We start from the raw sequence: 19,301 nt of genomic DNA on the forward strand, positions 1-19,301 counted from the left end.
GTGAATGTGTCACGAGTAGGTCGGAGAAAGGCTTGGAACTAGATGCCTTGCAGAGAAACTTGAAGCTGACACTTATTGCCTTTGTGTATGAGTACGTATATGTATTTGTATGTATACATGCATGTGTTCGAGTTCTTTGGGAAAATTTTGGTTGTACTATGCCTTAATATCTCAACTACTACTTTATGATATAGCTGCGCTTGTTGGCATACAGTTTTCCATGACGTGTTCAACAGTGCTTGTCACAATGAGTGTATTTCCTACAGCGTATTATTATAAAATTATTTTAGGATAACTGCACAAATATAAATAATATACATACATACATACATACATACATACATACATACATACATACATACATATTATATTATATATATATATATATATATATATATATTATATATAAATATTATATTATATATATATCGTGTGTATGTGTGTGTAAGCGCACACGTAAATGTATGAATGAACATTTAATTGTCAAGGAACCCAACTTACAAATCTTAAGCTAGAGAGAGAGAGAGAGAGAGAGAGAGAGAGAGAGAGCTCTAATGTTTTATCAGCAAGTGAAGAGCAACAATGAATAAGTGAAGTCTTGAAGTATTTATAGGAATATAAATTGAAAGAACGAAACATAAACTGGCTCTGAAGTCCCACATAAAAGGCTTTTAGCGGCAGAAGTCACCAACTTAATTAAAGCTTAACTGGCCGTTCACAGACATTACGTGAATGGCCTCGGGAATTAACCAAGAGGAAACGTTAGCCCAACCCAAAATTAGCCTTTGCAGTCTACCGAATGTGATAACAAGAGAAATGAACAGCTGTTTTCTCTTATTCCTAACAATAACGAAATATACAGGATTGTGTTAAGCAACGCAATCTACACAGTACATTAAAGGACGTGGAATTTTATTCTGTGCTAATGTTCATGAATCATTTTTCTTCACATAACACCGGTTCGGTTGGCGGGACAGTATTAGAACAGAGTGATCTTCAGTTTTTTTCTTTCTTTTCGGGGAGGGGAGGGGGTCAATGTGAGGGGCCAGTGGGAAGTAAATTGGAATGACTGGGGGATGCCGAGTGAGACGTTCAGGAAATCTGTCAACAAAGGCGGGGGTGAATCTTCCTCTTCTCATGTTTCTGTTGTCTTGTGTAAGTCTGTGAAGAGAAACTGTAGAAAAAATAAAAAAAACCTAGAGCAGAAATGTACAGTACAAAGAGCGAGCTGGCAATATGTACCATATTCCCTCCCCCCCAAAAAAAAATACTCGAAGAGTTTCCCTTTTGATGGATCTTTATGAGGATAACAAAGTTAAAAATAAAGAGAAAAATAATTCAACTGTTATCTTTAAACGCACTAAAGATGCCGATTTTTTTTCTTCTCCTTTTTTTGACACAAGTTGGAGTGCAACCAAACTACATTAGAAAATTTGAGAACGTCGTTTACCCTCGATCATGGAAAAATTAAACCGCAAAATATATATATGACATCTACTGTATCGCCATAAAAAGACAAAATATATAGAAATCCAAATGTTTCAATAAAGAATGAGGTTGTCTTGATTTTCTAAACAAAGTATATTATTTCTTATGTGCAATTACATGGAAATTTACATGGCTGTATACAAGGACATTAATTTTCATTACTACATTGTGTACCACCAGGTTCGAAGTTCACATCGAACCATCAATAATAACCAGACCAGAGCCTTGATGTCCCCCTCTGGGACCTTCCCTCTAAGGCCGCGCTTGGATTAACCAACCAAGCGCCTTTAAGATCCTTCTTTGGATCTTAGTCTAATGCTGTCATTTGTCTTTGAAGTTCTGTGCTTCTTGAAATACATGGGTACGTATGTTGCTTTTCATACCTTTCCTGTATGAACCATAAAAGTGGACATTTTAGCTTGGGTAATTAATGCTTATTGAATGATAAAAAAATTACTTTAGCCTCATGTAAACATATCATTAAAAAGTTTTCTCCGTTGATACATACACAGACGGACAAGGGTAAAATTTGTTAATGAGTGCACCTGGTCCAGCGATGGAAAAGAAAAGGGCGAAAGAAAGCATGCTTTCGACCGAGTTTAAATATATTCTGGATGAGTGGTGAATACGAAAGAGTGGTTGCAGGAAGAGATTTGAATTCAGGGGTAAATAACAGTGGAGGAGTTGGCGTTGTTGGTAAATATGGACCTCCTGACATAAATAAGAAAGCACTCTTATGGATACGCGTTTGGAAAGAGGCTTGACTGTTGAGAAAAACTGTTCCAAACAAGATTATTCTAAAATCTATTTTTAAAACGAATTTTTTTTTAAGAAAAAGTTTGATTAAGTATACCAGTGAATGTAATGACAAGTAATAGAAAAGCTGGAAGTATATCTGATCATAATTAGGTTGAAACAATAGTGAAGACACATAGAAGTTTAAGGTAAAAGGGAATCATGAAAAATTTGGCGGTAGATGTAATTAAAGTCAGGTTATTTAAAAGGAAAGGAGAACAGCATATGGATAAGAGCTGGTCAAAGATCAGTACAGTGAAATGAAAGGGGTCCTCAAGACCATGCAAAATTCATGGATGGAATCAAATAATCAAGGGGAATGTCTGTTCTTGCAGGATGAGAGAGAGAGAGAGAGAGAGAGAGAGAGAGAGAGAGCAAACAATAAGAAGCAGTCAGAAGAGGAAAAAATGAGCAATACTAGGCGGTACAATTACACGATAGAAGTTCAGAAGTCCACAGTAAGACAGATAAAACCGGCAAAAAGAGATGGAAAAAGGAGAAAACAAGTTGTAAGCATTAAAACAGTAGAGTGAATGTGGCCAACCACATGAGGGACAGTAAAAGATTATTTTGCAGGTAATTAAACACAGAGGAAAAGTAGCAAGTGGAAGTCGTGGTTGCAGAAGCACTTGGGAAGATGCTGTATTAAGAACCGCATTTTTGAACCAATGGAGTGGGTATTTTGAAGATTTGGTAAATAAAAGGGACATAAATTTAAAAGCCAAAACACCATCATCAAGTAGTTTCACCTAATGAGGGGTCGCTGAAGAAAAATCCTAACTACTAGCAAACATATGTATGCAGAAAATATGTATGAACATTCGTAAAGTAACTAAGTCTATGGGCATAACCAGCCCCGTTTCATGGGCAGAACCAGCTCCGTTTCAGGGAATCCCTTCTCACCCCACCCCCTTCGGAGGGGGGAGGGGCTATGATGAAACCCAATTATAAACCATCTTAAGGGGCCCTGCTATAACCCTGCCAAGTTCCATGCCCATCGGATCAGCCGTTTGGCCGTGATTGAATGACAGACGGACGGACAGATATTACGCCAATTAGAGTAAGATTGTCCCTCCCATAATCATTCGTAAACTACTGAATCGTGCAGGAAATCTTACTGGGGACAGTTTCATTACATCAGTGCTTTCATACACTAAAGAGAAGGCTCATCATAAACATGATGAACCTCCTAAACACACTGGAGCATTCACCTTTAGCTCAAGTGCATTCTGGCAATTCATGGATATAGAGGCTCCTCCTGTCTAATGCCTACACAACTTTCCATTTGTAACTTATCTTTTGGGATAAGGTCAATGGCCAAGTGCCCTTCTACACCTTGACTCTAGAGCAGTGGTTCTTAACCTTTTTACTACCACACCCCCTCTAGGAGCTGCTCTTTCCCTCTGCGCCAACCTTTTATCTATAGACAAATTTCACTCCCAGATTTAAAAAGAAAATAAAAAACAATCCTTTTATCTCCATTTACTAAACATAAATTACATTAGTGAGATATTTGACACCACTCTTTTAATGCAACCAGTTCTTGGAATACATGGCTAGTGAGATATTTGGAACTGCCTCTTAACTATCAGATCTTGAATACGTGGTCGAATGCTTGAGAGTGAAATATTGCTACTTCTTCTCGTATCTCATGAAGCCGTCCAAGCATGTTCCCTTTTCATAACTAAGAGTTAGTAACGACAATACTTCTGCATTATTTCATAAACTTATCTTTACAGTACTGCCCCACGCTCTTGTCAATAAAATAACACATAACTGGAAAAATGAAAAAAATGTATACTTTTCACCTGAAGCTGGCGCCCCAACCCCGGAAATCCATCTCGGGTACAATGAGGTTATAAAGGATCCATTATTAGTGACAATGAAAACTTTAAAACTAATAACAAATAAACAATAATAACAGCAAAAGAAACATACGAACAGACAAGAACATATAACTGAGAACGAACAGACAAGAACATATAACTGAGAGAAAATTAAATGATTCCTGCTATCACTTCTGGTCTCACGGCCAAATTCTCATAAAAAAGAACGATGTCGTTCGAAAATGTTACGATTGATTTTAATTCTATTAATAAAATGCTTATTGTCTGTATATTTACAGATAGTCGATTAAGCTGTGTATCATCACTGTAAAAGTAAATAAACAATCATTCGGACAGACGGAAGGGCAAAAAGCTACAAGCAAATATTAATTTTGGGTAACGGTTGTAAGGGATTATCGGGTTCGTACGAAGTGCGTTACGATCCTCTAAAAAAATAAAAAAAAATAATCGTGTCGTACTGCTTCCTGTATTAGTAAGGGTTAAGCTTCAACTTGAGTCATTTCAGTGAATAACAGCTATTTGCTTACACTTTTACAAAATTAAAACTCTCTCTCTCTCTCTCTCTCTCTCTCTCTCTCTCTCTCTCTCTCTCTCTCTCTCAAACGAAGCATGATATATGAAATCGCCTATCACCCGAACCGAACCAACGAGATAAATCTTTTCAATGCAAAAATGAAATCTCGATTTTCGTTTAGGATTTCCATCTTTGATTACCAGGAGTTTTCTCTCGCATGAAATAGGACTCAGGAAATGAGGGAACTTCAGTGGAGCCCTCGGGGACAAAAAATGGGTTTAATATATTTCTTTAAAGTTCTCTTGTGTGCGAGGATATCTTTGAAAGTAGAAACTAATTCTTAAGACAAAAAACCATTAACGCAAACTTAAGAATTTTTTCCGCTACTTGAGAAGTAAATGACAGCTTCGGAAGGTATTTAGGAATCTTTGATGAGTACGAGTGATCACATTTGAATGACTGACTGCCTTTGACAGAAGCATCTGAAAAATTGACTTCAAAAGATGTTTCTCGTGTTTTCCCATAGTTGTGAACAAATTTGATCAAATGTAGTATTCATGGGTTGGTTGCTTTAAATGTCAGTGAATTACAAGGTTCATAATATGTCACTGACTCCATCATGATTTAGGAGAATCTCACTCGGATACTGAGCCTGTTCCTAAAGGAGCGAAATATATTCTGGTCACACAACGGCAGAATTTCAGTTGGGATTCGTTTGCCGAGCGATCGTTCTGCCGCCCCCCCACAAAGGGTCTAATTCCAGTTATTGCTTCTATAAACATTCTCATAACGAGGCTTCGATTGGCAGTTCAGTTTTACTCTGCCAGCATATGAACGCGCGTCTTGTCGATGCTGGTGTGTTCAGAAATTTTGAGGTGAAATTGCTATTCAATGTCAAATGCTAAAATAATCAGTATAATATTAGATTATTTTTTTAGCCTTTGCACATATATTCAAATATATACATACACAATAAACATATATATATATATATATATGATTATAATAGTATATATATTATATATATTATATTACATATATATATATATATATTTTATATAATTATATCATATTATATATATATATATTAATTCTATATACAATATATATATTATATATAGATATAACTATATATATCATATAATATATATATAATTTAGTAATGAAATAGATAATATAACATATATATATTATATATATATATATATATATATATATTATATATATTATAAATGGTTATGGACTTGAGGTTATTATGGGAATATCGCTGCTTGAGAACTTGGAGACTAATGAAATAAGAAGGGCAGGCTTAGTAAAGATTACAGAGGTGATGAGAAAGTCACGATTGAGATGGTATGGGCATGTGTGTTGAGGATGGATGATGAGGAGAGAGTGAAGAGGGCTTAGGAGAAACATGTTAGAAGAAGATCGAGAGGGAGACAGAGAATTAGATGGCGAGATAAAGTGAAGGAAGATACGGAGAGAAGAGGTTTGGTGGAGGATGATGCCTTTGTTAGAAGGAGTGGAGAAGGCGCATCAGGCAACCGACCCCTTAATGTAGGGATAACGGTGGGAAAGAAGAAGTGTGAGTGTGAGTGTGTGTGTGTGTGTATATAATATCCTTCTTACAACAGTGCACACAGGAAGAGAGGAATTTGCGAGAGGGGAAGACGCAAAAAACGTATGTCTGAAGTAAGTCATCTGCTATTTGGCATTGCTCTTTTTGAATGGTGATAGGCTGGGTTGTGTAATAAATCCATATAAATTTTAGAAGTTAAAAGAAAATGAACTGTGGCGATGTTTGATTTGAACACAAGAAAAATGCTTTTTCCGTATCTCTCCCACTGTCCTTCATTTCAATTTGCATTTCCTTATCGTTGCATAACCATGGAAAGACTTATCACAGTCTAGTTTATTGATATCTCGTAATAGGTGATATTCATCGGAGTTCTTTTTATTAAGGGCTTCCCTCCCTTGATGTTTGATTCGAGTTATCCCTAATGTGACGAGACATTTTTGGGTAAACATCACCACTTCGTTATATCAACACTCCTTGTCTAAGTTCGGCCTCTCTCTCTCTCTCTCTCTCTCTCTCTCTCTCTCTCTCTCTCTCTCTCTCTCTCTCCATAATTAAAAAAAAAATTATGATACTCATATTCTTTTTGTGCTTTTCGTCCTCTGACCAGCAGAGCTTTTGAAAGCAGGAGCAAGATCTACTGCAATGTTATCTTAAGAAATAAGGCGACCTAATCTTAAGACATTTGTAGGAGCAACGACCGTTGTCAGTGGAAACCTTTTCTTCGCTGCAAAGCTTTCTTTCCGTTCACAATCTAGTTCTGGAATTCCTCTATAGATGGATGAAAAGCAAATTTACGCATGTTAATGAATGGCCTGCCTCATTTCTTATCTCTCTTTGTGAATCTGAAGTCTTACTTAAAAGCTAATATTGTTCCAAACGTAAATGAATACAGAGCTATATCACGGAAAAAAAATGATTTGTTCCTGGAACAAGAAATAAGACGTTTTGCGAAAGCACAAAATCTCTCTCTCTCTCTCTCTCTCTCTCTCTCTCTCTCTCTCTCTCTCTTTATCTATTCACATATATATTAAAAGAAGGAACTAATGTGTCAATGAATTACGTGGTATCAGCTTTTCTGGCTTGGAGACAGAGAGCACCTAGGGATAGCCTTCTCTGAAACGAAGGAATTTGATGAGTATGCTTTGTGAGGCCAATGCCTGCTCAAACAATTGCCATGGGGATCTTCGGATGTGGTGGATGTATACATCCGTTTGTGCGTGCATGATAGGTCCAGCTGCTTGAGACACTTAAAAGAAAGCACACATTCTTTTGAGATAAGGAGGAAGATGGTTTGGAGGACATCTAGTGCTAGTATAGGCCCATCAAAAAGGTATGGCACATATTTAAATGACTTAGAAACAGTTGCCTTTGAAAAAAGAGAAGTATGAAGTGTATACATTTATTTAACATTGTGTGGTGGGGAATATAATGTATATGTCTCTTTGTTTCAGATGGGTCCCATGTCAATATTCTAAAGACGGGATTCTGTAAGTTTGATTATCAAAATGTAGTAGCTGACAATTTGAGCTTTTTGGGTGATTACTTAGACTAATTCAGGAGAATAGAATGACAATTTGCAGTTCTTTGTGGGTCAGACTCAGTTCTTAAATATGATTTTTTTTTTCTATTTTATGTTCATCTGGTTTGGGAAATAAATAGCATATTTTTGTATTTATGTGCACTCATTAGCGTAGTTTGACATTGCTTGCAGAGAGAGGCCAGCCGGTTACTAAAAGGTAAGAGTTGCCACTTATGTAGTTTTGATAGGAGAGGGGTAATAGATTTTGGTGACAGCGTTTAAAAAGCTTTTTATACATTTTATAGGCTGTAGGTACGCTAACGAAGAGACTGGTGGCTAGTTAGACATATACTTTTTGGTAGGAAAAGGGGTTACATATACTTTTCGGTAGGAAAAGGGGTTATAATTATGTCACAGGCAACTCACAGTTTTTCTTTGCTGATTCAAGAGTTTCGTGTTCGAGGCAGTAGCTCTCTCTCTCTCTCTCTCTCTCTCTCTCTCTCTCTCTCTCTCTCCACCTCAGATAGTTTAGCCAGTTAGGGATTTGTGAAAACTAGTGTCCTGAAGTTATGGGGAAAAAGTTTATTTTTTTACATATTAAAGTGTTTAGTGGGTGTGGTGAATAGGTAATGCATATGTGCAATGCGTATACAAGTTGGGTTCCAGTCGTATGAAGATGTGAGTGTAATTTTATTGTTTCTTTATTTTCCTTTGGTTTTTGTTCTCTTTTTATTGATGATGAATTTGCTCAAAGTGTATTTTTATTTCGATGTCTCTCGAGATTTGATGGACATTGGAGAGATTTGGTTATTGTACCGAGACTGAAGATGTTTGCAAGTTTCCATTTCTTGCATGATGATACCTTCAGGAGAGCATGCACATCCATTATTCAAAAGATGTTTCCTGCTGGGACTTGAAAATTGTCCCCAAAAATCCCTGAACTATTGGATCGCTGTTTAGAGTCAAAGACCGACTCAGTCCTCTGCTTTCGTCCAGCGTCGTATATAAATATACTTGCCCGAGATGTGATCACGGGACATACGTGGGATGCACGAGGAGACTGTTGAAGGTTCGAATTGATTCTCACAGGGGCATAAGCCATAGAACAGGCAGTAGGTTATCTAATCCAGAACAATCCAATATACGTAATCACTCAAAAACATGTAAAACATATATTGACAGCAAGGATTTTTCTATCTTGGGCCAACTGCGGAACAACAACAACCTGACAATTTTAGAATCTATAATTATCAAAATGACTGTACCGTCGTTAAATACCCAACCGTTCCTCTGTACTTGTTCATAGCCGTATGTTTGGGCAGCTGGTTTGCCTCACTGTATTTTTACCTATATTGTGTTAGTCTTACTCTTTCTTTTGTATAGGTAGGTGTTTCTGAAATTTTAGTGAAGTCCTGTACTTTTAATATGTCTGACTTTGAAGGTGCTGTTGAATTTTTACTTTTTAACTTTTAACTTTTTACTTTATTGAGAGCTGTTGCCATGACATTTTTCAATATAAATTAAATTAAATTAATTATAAATGTTCGTAAATTTATATATATTTTTAGCCTTGAAAATGCGACTTGGAATTCGTCGCAAAACGTCAGCATGGAAATAAACTGTTGAAAGATGAGGATGCCTTTCCCTACTACTTCCTTCGGGATATATATATGTATATATATATATATATATATATATATATATATATATATATATATATATATATGTGTGTGTGTGTGTGTGTGTGTGTGTGTGTGTGTGTTTGTGTGTGTGTGTGTGTGTGTGTGTGTGTAAAGAGAGAGAGAGCATATCCTATTCTTTCAAAACGTCTCATGTTTGTTGCAGAAACAAGGAATAAGAATATATATACATATATATATATATATATATATACATATGTATATATATATATATAATATATATATATTTATGTGTGTATGTATGTAGTATGTATGTATATGTATGTATATGTATGTATGTATGTATATCATTATTCTTTGTTCATAAATAGAGGCAAACAGCTACATAGCTACATATGTAAACAATTTCATCAGTACCTTGAAAACAGTAAATAGGAAATTATTTCCGACAGGGGTTTTATTTTGTATTTAATTTGCTTCCACGTCTTTCAAAAAATACTTATAATGTAACCTGCCTTGTAAACAGAAAATGTTTAAATATGCTTGAAAAGGCGTCGGTGTCATTACTAGCACTTACAGCAGGTTGATCAGTACTTTTCCTTAATTCAGTGTTGACGAGGCAGTTAATCTTAGGTTTCTTTTGCTTTATTCTTCTTTAAAAAGATTTGCTCATGGATACTGGACATCCTCTCTTCCTGTGCTTTTAAAGAGTATATCTCAAAATATTTCTACTATTCGAATTTGCTAAAGGGTACTTAGTATACTAGGAAAACTGTATGGTAGGATTTTAATTGAGAATGTGAGAGGTCATACATCGATTAAATGAAGAAGAGCAGCGTGGTTTTACATACAGAGAAGGGTGTGAGGATTATGTTTTGGTTAGGGAAAAGTTATGTGAAAGTTTTAAAAGTGAAGGCAAAATCTGTATGTCGCGTCACATTATTATCGCGAAAAAGTTAATGATTTTTGAGGACGTATGGAACAGAAAGTAAGACGTTAATAGTATGTGCAACAGTGGCTGTTTAATATCTTTGCGGATACAATGATGCAAGAGGAGGATGCAAATTTGTGGGATAAGAAAATGAGTTGTAAATGAGAAGTGGAATTTCTGATTCTGGTAGATGATACATTTAACTGGCGATATTGCACACAAAGTTTGATGGGTAAAAATTGAGTAAAAATGATTAAGAACAAGGTTATCTTGGAGACCATGAACTATTGATTCAACACCCCTTCATGAAGAAGAGGTGAGGAAACTGAATAAGAAAGAAGCTGTTGAGGTGAACTGAAAAGGTGAGAAATGTGGAGATAAACGGATAGGGTAACAACGTCAGTGAAGTTGCAAGAATTTATCAAAATGTTTTGGTATGATTATGTTCATGGAAAGAATGGAGGAGTATAAAATCGTAAAAATAATGAACAATATGGAGATGTTAAGAAGAAGGAAGAGAAAAACTAGCTATAAAATGCCTGATAAATGGCATAAAAGAAGTATTTCGAATAGAAGAACCCTAATACACCTGAAGTGTAAGTATACTTCCAATATATTACAGTAGAATGGCGTAGTATATTTGTAAAAGGTTCGTTTGCAAGGGAATGGAGATATATTTCAAAAAATATTTGTTAATTTAGAAACAAATCAAAAGAATTTTAATCCATTAATTGCGATACTTTTCCCTCCTAGTGATGAAGAATTTTCATTTAGTTTTTATAACGATGCAGAAGACCCTCATAATGTTAATAATGAAAATCTCGAACATTCTTCCTTCCCTCATGCGCTATATCGGGTCATTCGCACACCGATCTCTCTCCATTTGCCTAAAACTCTCTCTCTCTCTCTCTCTCTCTCTCTCTCTCTCTCTCTCTCTCTCTCTCTCTCTCTCTCTCTCTCCTACCTTGCTTTCAGTCCTACTGAAAGAAATGGGGCGAGGGAAATCTTTTGTGCGAATTTCGGTCAGAAAGTCAAGTGGCTTATAGATTTCAAACAGAGACTGAAAACAGGAATACCAACAAAAGATGATTTCTATTTCCATCAAATAAAAGAGGAGGATACTGATAATAACCTAAAAAAGTGTCGAAATAAACAGAATAGTTATTGGGTACGGATGAGCACCAAATCTGTGATGATTAAGAAAAGATTCATCACTGATGTCCGAGGATTACAAAAGTCAGGAAATAGAAAGTCAAGAAGAGACTTAAAAACTAATGAATAGTATTTCAAGAGGAAAATATATATTAAATGTTCAGACACCTGTGTTACGGATACAAATGTTGGCTGCTGTTTTAACACCCTGGGATATTGTCCAGACTCACACAAGAAGTCCTTCGTCAGAACCTTCATCACAAGAACCTTCTTCTTTTGCATGACTTGGAAAGCTCCCCATGAAGAACTGAAACATGTGCGGAATTGCTTAGAAACAACAGAAACCTCGCAGCGTTAGAAGGGACATGCTAAGGATTTCCATATACAGGTCAAAAAGCACCAGAAAAAGAGCAAAAATATAATTATTGCTAGCAAATCAACTATGATACAGCCCACAGAAGGAGACAAATAGCCTTCGAAAATCAGCACCTATGGAGTAACAATACAGGCATCCTATGAGGGAGTATACGAGAATACACCTGAGTCTTCACGTACCCTAGCCTGGTAGCTGCTGAAGGTAACCAGCGTCAAAAACAGCTTGGTTTAAAATAATACTCACAAGAACAAGCAGGTCCCATGATATCAGCTACTTTGGCCACACAACGAGAACCATCAGGAATCAAGTACAAGCTCATCACAACAACCTTAATTGAGATATCCATTAAAAGATACTTTCCTCGCATTTCCTTTTCAATTAAGATACCTATTAAAAGATAATTCCTCATATTTCCTTTATTTCTTAAAACAAACATTTCAGAAACCAAAGTCGGGCCATACTTGATAGCTTGACTCAAGGTTCAACGATCTTTCTCCTACAGCGTTGTACGTTGGAATAAATTGCCTTACTTTTTGTTATCAATATGGCTTACAAGGTTTTGTTCAATATATTGTCACCAAAAAAAATGGAACAGAAAAGCCACGGAGGGATAATGGAATCGTTCGAGATAACGTCAACACATCAATAAGTTAAGCAGATGAAATAGCAACAGTGCAGCAGAAAACAACAAATATTAAAGACTTCATAAATGTGATACCTTAACCATACCAATGTGAGTAATCATGTATAGCGTTCAAAACAAATGACGCTCTTTAGAACTACCAGAGAATGGAGAATGGCCATATAAATGTATCTCAAATACTATTATTATTATTATTAACATTATTAAATGTAAAAATCTTGAAAGCAACACGCCTAACAGTATGTTCATAAAAATATATCGCGAAAGAAATCGGACGAGTGATATTTTATGATGATGTTACCATGAAATAGAAACCAAATGCAAATTATGCATATTTCAGAAATGTCTATCACTGAACTGAAGAAAGGGCGTGAGCATGAGAGCGAACAATATTTTATTTTTCGAATATTCTGCATTCTGTAATTATTTATAAGATCTCAAAAAACTTAACTGTTTCGAGTAATTTATTCAGTTCCAAATATACAGGAAGATCATTATTTCTGACTCCATAATTTACAAAATGAAATTATTATACCCAATGCCTCACGGTTATAAAACTAATACTAAATCAAATAGTGTATGATGCAGACGACGTGAAACAAAGAAAAAAACTGAGCGGAATAAATATTCAAAATTGGTGAGAAAAATATAGATAAATATTAAATGCAATAGCTGGATTTTCTATATGAAATAAAAAGGATTAGGTGCCGTTCGCGTCAAATTACATAAATATTGTAATTTGGATAACTGAAATCAAAGTCATACATGTTATCTGAATATTTCGCTACTGTCATCACACATATAAATGACTGTCATTTCAACTATCAACAAATAAATTTGCACCTTTTTACCAGCACTGCCCCGAGCGTCTATACACAGAGAACCACAAGAAACTGACTGACATTGAGCTTCGTCTCCACGGCATTGGAGAAGGCCCCGATAAGTTTAAAACGTTAGTTTTAAATTGATCAGCAGATGGGCAGACTAACTGCCACAAACCAACCTGGTCTAGTTATCATAAGTTCAAGCGGGAAACTGAATAAATAAACTTTGATTCAGTTACATTCCATCTAATGATGAGGACAGTGGTCCTTGTAACGCTTAAGGATTTTCAGTTTATCTGAACCAATATTTCAAGAATTAAACACAAGACAAGGTCTTACTTTATCCTCACCTGTTTTCGCTGTTGTCACTATCAGAACTATCTGATAGACTATCTCTGTCAAGTCCGAATAAGAGCCTCTGCACGACTTCATCATCACGCGAAAATTCTGCCTTCTGCAGCATTTTCATGGTTACTTAAGGTGTTACCATTGCTCTGAGATTATCTTGTAAGTTGAAAATCAAATGCTGCCATTTATCACTCGATTGTAGAGTAATGCTCCTTAAAACGAGGAGGGAAACGCATTATCTAATAGAAGCATCATACAATGCAAAATTCATTTCCACCGGTTCAGCAATACTTACTAATTTACTCAACAAAATACAAAATAAATGAAAGTACCAAATATTTTTACTACATGGCGATAAATGAAATGATCCCAAAAGTTTCTGCCCACACATAACCACTGAAAAGCTCGAATTACTTATATGAATCCCGGTAATGTGATCATTATTTATAGTATGGCTACGTTCGGCAAACGTTCGAATATGTTAACATGGTAAAGGGGGTTGGATATCGATTCTAATTACGAATACCCGAGTTCAACGATGATTTGTAAGGTCGGAGTCGGTATAAACTTATAACCTCACTTGTTAGTCGAATCGATAACATCACTGAAGTCCTAATATATGCTAATTTATGCTCATCATAAATCTTCCCTGTATCTACACTTTGCCTTAATAAATTATAGCAAACGCCTTTGCGATAGAATGAACTACTTTCTTAAACAAAATAGCAGGGACACTATCTGGTCCAGCTGCTGATCCAATTATAATTTCATTAATAGCCTGCACAATATCAACTTCATTAATATCTATGTCTGATAAATATTTACTATTTTCATCCCATATTTCTGTATCATTATCATCATTATCAATTCTAGGGGTAAATTCTCTCTTATATCTTTCTGCTAATATGTTGCATATTTCCTTTTTCCCATTCGTTAATCTCCCTTCATTTCTTGGAGGGCCTATTTCTATTCTTCTTTTAATCATTTTTTTCGCATATGAGTTCAATAGTTTGGGGTTTTGCTTGGTATTTACTAAGGTTTTTCTTCCAAGTCCCGTTTTTCATTTTCTTTTGATTGTATAATCTTTTGTTCTGCATTTTCTATCTTACTTTTTAGTTCCATCACTTTCCATACATTCTTTCCTTTTGCAAGACCTTTTTTCCACTCTCTGATTTTCTGGAACAAGATCCTTCTATCTCTTGATATGCATGACTGATGTTTACTTTTCTTTTTCGGTATATATTTATCCACTATTTTCTATAATATTTTAGATAATATATCAGTATTTATCTGTATATCATCACTTACGAATATGTTTTCGCAATCTATGTTTAATTCTTCATTTATTTCTATCCATTTTATATTCTTACTGTAGAAATTGTATTTTCCACATCCTTCCCACTTTTTCATCTCTTGTTTATCTCTGTTTTCACTTGCTTTGGAATGTACAGTAAATTCTATGACATTATGGTCTGAAATACTCGCATATAAACTATTGTTTCTTTAGCAAAATTCACCTCGTTCACAAATACTAGGTCTAAAGTATTTTCCTTTCTTGTTGGCAGGTGATTTATTTGTTGAATGTTGTATTCTAGTATCATATCTAATAACTTTTCGAATTGCCTCTTATCTTCTGCACTACTATTAGTCTCTTTTTTTATATGTATAAATACAACCACAATCTCCTATTCGTTCTTTCCAATCTACGAAAGGAAAGTTAAAGTCTCCGGATAGGAGAATAGTCCAGCCTTTGTGATTTCTATATATATCAGAGAGAGAGAGAGAGAGAGAGAGAGAGAGAGAGAGAGAGAGAGAGAGAGTGTATGTGTGTGTGTGTGTGTGTGTGATCGCAGTTATACTGATCCTAAATTGTCGCCCATATGCCCAAAGCAAGAAGGTCGCGTGTACAATACACATCTCTCTAGACTTCAGTGGCATCATCCGAAAAATTTACTGGCACCGCTAACTGAATTTGCTGTGCGTTACAGAGCTATGCATCTTGGAAAGCGACTTCTTGATTAATTTACTTCCGTTACTACCATATTATACTTATATCCTTCATTTATTTAAATTTCGACCTTTAAACAGCTGACGTCAATAAAGCTCTCCCGACATAAGGACAACGGAAATTATGTATCTATTTTTAACTACTTTCAATTTCCTTATGAGAAGATTCCAAATATCCACTACGCTAACTAAGACAGTATAAATAAATTCTAGAGTAAAAAGCTTTTTTTTCTTGCTCTCATACTGATTTATAAATGATTTCTTTAATGAGTGGGAAGTAACCCATATTACGAAATACTTTCCTTCACGTTTTTCATGAATATCAACGCATTCACTGCAGCCAAAATTCCATCACTGCATTTGTCTTAAGTTTGACTCTTCAAGTAGTTAATCCTGTTTATTAGTTTGAGTACTAATGGCGTTTCGGAGAGTTTTCCTTCTTGATTTTCTTTGTTCTTTAGAAGGTCTTGCATGATGCCCAATAAAAAGGATATCTCAGGAAAGCTTACAATGATAAAGTATATAATGATAGCGCAATCTCTGATAGTAGGGTGTAGCTTGAAAATAAATGGAATTTGCGTCATTTTTCAAAAACCTACAGTGCAATAAATCCTTACAGCTGAACGAATAATATGATGTGTTTTCCTGAATAAATGTCCTCGACATAATCTCCAATTAACAAAAATGTGAAAATTCTAAGCCAGATGTGTGGTCACTTAGAATACTTTCTTCTTATTAAAGTACTTTCTTATCAATAAGTTTTTTAAGACCTAAATAAATAGTTTTTTAATTTTATTTATTTATTTAATTTTCTTAGCTGAAACCGTTAAATATTTAGTCATAAAACCGCTGCCAAAGGCAAACTTAGCAAGTTATCCTACCTCCACACCACCAGCCCCCATTTTCTACCATTTCCAGTGCAACACACCATTGCATTTTCCCGTTTGTTGCAGGCTTACACTTTGCAAACGCACACCATTTGTATTGTATAAATAAGAAAAACAAAACTTCAAATAAACCACGCAAGAAGTTTATTTCCAAATAAGAAGAGAAATCATCTGAAACAATCATATCTCTCTGCATTCATGATAATTATCAGCAAGTGTCCCATTGAGGTGCACGAATGAATCCTTTCCAGGCACATCTGAAAACAGCGGAAACGCTGAATATCACACGTGTTCTTGAAGGTCAGCATGTTTTCACTATATCGTTTTGATGGATTGTTTTTCATTTTACTCCCTCCCTTGTTGTGAAGTTGTCTGTGTCCCATCATTATTAACACTGTTGACCGAATAAGGAAAAACGATTATGGAGCATTCCGCAGAATGCAATGCCCTTATATCAGAATAATAAAAATGTATGAACTAATTATAAATAAAGCTATGTTTCGAACAAACAAATATTTACAACCAAGACACCATTGTAGGCCAAAATATCCAAGGCATTCGAATATGGAGTTTCCAATCGGCATCCTTGCTTACTCCTGCTTTGCATAAAAACCCTTATTTTTCTCTGTAAGAAGATTAGTTTCCAGTGCATTAGGACTTCCACAAAAAAACAATGTGAAGACAGGAAACATAAGTATGAAAATATCTACAATACACATTATTCATTACCCACAAAATATGAGGAACTAAGTTTTATGATTCCCCCCCCCCCCCGCCACCCCCTCCAAATTGTATAGTGGATGAGCATCACAAGAAACAAATGTAAATAATATTAAAATAACATTTTGTTTATTTCTCAATGAAAGATCTTGAAACTGTAGCCATTTTTCGACCTCGTAACCTTGAAAATAGTTCTGTTGTAAACAATTCTTAGAACTGGAAACCCATGAGGATACCTTCCTGCCATAGTTCATGACGATCTGATAACAAGAATAATAATGATCTATAATAACAAAATCCGAGTGTATCTTTCTGCCCGGGTGGGGGCGGGGTAGGTAGGGGATCGGGAGGGTTAGGGAGACATGGCAAAACCACCCTTCTCCTGCAAACCTGTTTATCTGCCGGGGGCGGGGGTGGGGGGTTGGTGGCTTATTGGATCGGGATGATAGGGGAGACAGGATGGGCTGCGCTAGTGCACCGTAACGCGAACAATCAAGCTACTACTACTATTATTACTACTATCAATAATCACTATAATGGTGTGAAAATCAACAATAAAAAACATTTAAGCATATTAAGCATAACGGTGATCAACTGTATATTAATATATGCTATCAGAAATAGAGCGGGCGAGGAGGATACAGTGATATCCGGACAGAAAAATAGAGGCAGGAAAAAACATCATCACAGGCGGTTAAACTGGTGAAAAGTGAATCCATTTCTCGGGCCTTTACCACCAGCCAAACCCCATTTCCATATACCCAGCTGATTAATGAAAGAGAACTATTATTAAAGCATATTAGCAAAATACCAAAGTGGGTGATTTTATGCGGAGCTGAGGAAAAGTGCAAGACCATGACAGTGACTTCAATTTATTGAAAGTATCTTTGGCAGTAGTGGGCCGCGAAAATAAAGTGAAAAACGTAAATTGTCGAAAACGTTTTGCGGCAAAATGTCGGTTAACAAGTGGTAAATGCGACAAGTTAGGCAGCTGCAAATTGGACGGGATATAACGCAGGCTTGAAATAAACAATAATTCATAAATCTGCAATAAACAAAAATGTGATTAACAAGTTTGACCTGCTGAAGGGCGATTTTTAAACAATATATTGGGTCTATTTCAATGTTAAGAAAATTAACATATTTCAAAACGATCCTCTACTAATAAAAAAACAGAAAAACTTAAATATGACTTCTTCATTGGGTTATTTCTCTGCTTTAGGTTTTATTAAGAAGGAAATGAAAGAATTCAGAGCAGCCTGACGATTTCTGTAATACTGGAAAAGTAACTGAATGCAGAGTGACGCTGAATAAAACTGGGTGAGATTCATCCCTTATGGAAAATATATTTTGGCGAAAATATCTTCCGAATGAGTTAATTGGAAGAACAGAAGACGAAAATAAAAGTATATGATAAGATTTAAAAAGGCGGTTGGATTGAAAATAAGATGATTTTAGCAAAAATGCAGAATGGTATGTACTGCAAACAGGGCCGTGATTGTTACCACGATTTTCTTTATTCAATCATTTCTCATTTTGGATTCAAGGATTTCAGTGCAAAGCATATTAGAAAGTTACTATCAAATCGAGTTGCCAAACGGCCATTGCAACTGCTATAAAGTGTATATGGAACTGGTGACCAGTGGATTCTATATACTAAAGCTTATGAAGTAAAACGAATATTTTAGCTTCGGTAAAATCTGAATTCGAGAGATATGTATTGAGTACATTAGAGCTGAGGTAAATTCGAATACATGTTCATAGGTTAGTGGGTTCGTAATTTAACTCACTTTCTACAGACTGTTTTCCTTTTGTATCTAATATAAATTTATGGGTTTCGCTCGAAATTAGTAAAATAAATGAACATTAAAAACATTAAAGATACAAACTAAAAAAGATCTTTCTGGTTTTTGGAGTCATTTTAACCAGTCTCCAGTTTCCAATCACGAGCTAGAAGTCGGTCAAAAGGCCAAACAAAACTTTCCTCCCGGAAATCCTTCTACAGGCGAATTCTTTTTAATATTACAGCTG

This window comes from Macrobrachium nipponense, chromosome 14, assembly GCF_015104395.2.
Source record: "Macrobrachium nipponense isolate FS-2020 chromosome 14, ASM1510439v2, whole genome shotgun sequence".
Classification (NCBI taxonomy): Eukaryota; Metazoa; Arthropoda; class Malacostraca; order Decapoda; family Palaemonidae; genus Macrobrachium; species Macrobrachium nipponense.